Source organism: Nomia melanderi, unplaced genomic scaffold (genome assembly GCF_051020985.1).
Source record: "Nomia melanderi isolate GNS246 unplaced genomic scaffold, iyNomMela1 scaffold0169, whole genome shotgun sequence".
Lineage (NCBI taxonomy): Eukaryota > Metazoa > Arthropoda > Insecta > Hymenoptera > Halictidae > Nomia > Nomia melanderi.
In genome coordinates this window covers 90001-91774 of record NW_027475284.1, presented here as the reverse complement: position 1 = coordinate 91774, position 1774 = coordinate 90001, and positions in this window count along the sequence as shown.

The following is a 1774-nucleotide window of genomic DNA, read 5'->3' as shown; positions in this document are numbered from 1 at the left end:
ATTTTTTTAATGTTTAATCCACGCATAAAAACGCAGTTTATTAACGTTTTTAACGTTGAGAAAATTGACAAAAATTTTTTTTTCACTGAAAATGGAAAAAATGTATCGGTCGATGCGGGCTATCCAGGCCGTGCGGTAATTCCAGCAGGCGATCCGGGGTACTCGAAATTTTTCTAAGTCCCGACGGTCAAGAGTAAACTTTTTCATCACATATTTCAAAATTTTTTTAATGTTTAATCCACGCATAAAAACGCAGTTTATTAACGTTTTTAACGTTGAGAAAATTGACAAAAATTTTTTTTTCACTGAAAATGGAAAAAATGTATCGGTCGATGCGGGCTGTCCAGGCCGTGCGGTAATTCCAGCAGGCGATCCGAGGTACTCGAAATTTTTCTAAGTCCGAACGGTCAAGAGTAAACTTTTTCATCACATATTTCAAAATTTTTTTAATGTTTAATCCACGCATAAAAACGCAGTTTATTAACGTTTTTAACGTTGAGAAAATTGACAAAAATTTTTTTTTCACTGAAAATGGAAAAAATGTATCGGTCGATGCGAGCTGTCCAGGCCGTGCGGTAATTCCAGCCGGCGATCCGAGGTACTCGAAATTTTTCTAAGTCCGAACGGTCAAGAGTAAACTTTTTCATCACATATTTCAAAATTTTTTCAATGTTTAATCCACTCATAAAAACGCAGTTTATTAACGTTTTTAACGTTGAGAAAATTGACAAAAATTTTTTTTTCACTGAAAATGGAAAAAATGTATCGGTCGATGCGGGCTGTCCAGGCCGTGCGGTAATTCCAGCAGGCGATCCGGGGTACTCGAAATTTTTCTAAGTCCGAACGGTCAAGAATAAACTTTTTTATTACATGTTTTAAAAATTTTTCAATGCTTAATCCGTGCATAAGAGTGCAGTTTATTAACGTTTTTAAGGTTGAAAAAATTGACAAAAATTTTTTTTTCTCTGAAAATGAAAAAAATGTATCGGTCGAAGCGGGCTGTCCAGGCCGCGCGGTAATGCCAGCAGGTCGAACGGGGCGACCCGAAATTTTTCTAAGTCCCTGCGGTCAAGAATAAACTTTTTTATTATGCGTTTTAAAATTTTTTCGGCGCTTAATCCATGGATAAAAAGGCAGCCCGAACACGTTTTTAACGTTGAAAAAATTGACCAAAATTTTTTTTTCACAAAACTGCGAAAAACAGATCGACCGAATCTACTTTTCTCCGTCTCGCGGTAAGTCCAACCGGCCAAACGGCTGACTCGAAATTTTTCCAAGTCCCAACGGTCAGGAATAAAATTTTTCAAAATTCGGTTTAAAAATTTTCCAACGCTTAAGTCGTGTACGAATAACGATGAAAAAATGTACAAAAATTTTTTTTATCTCGTTATTTTTCAAAGTTCCAGCGGCGTATTGCTTTTCAACTGAGCGAAAAAAAACGGAGAAACGAACGAAAGAGGAGAAAAATTTTTTCCTCTCTGTCGTTCGTTCCTCCAAGTTTCGCTCGAGCGCGCCGATTTCAAAGTTCCAGCGGCGTATTGCTTTTCATCGGAGCGAAAAAAAAATGGAGAAACGAACGAAAGAGAAGAAAATTTTCTTCCTCTCTATCGTTCGTTCCTCCAAGTTTCGCTCGAGCGCGCCGATTTCAAAGTTCCAGCGGCGTATTGCTTTTCATCGGAGCGAAAAAAAAATGGAGAAACGAACGCGAAAGAGAAGAAAAGTTTTTCCTCTCTCTATCGCTCGTTTCTCCAAGTCCCAGCGGCATGTTGCCTGC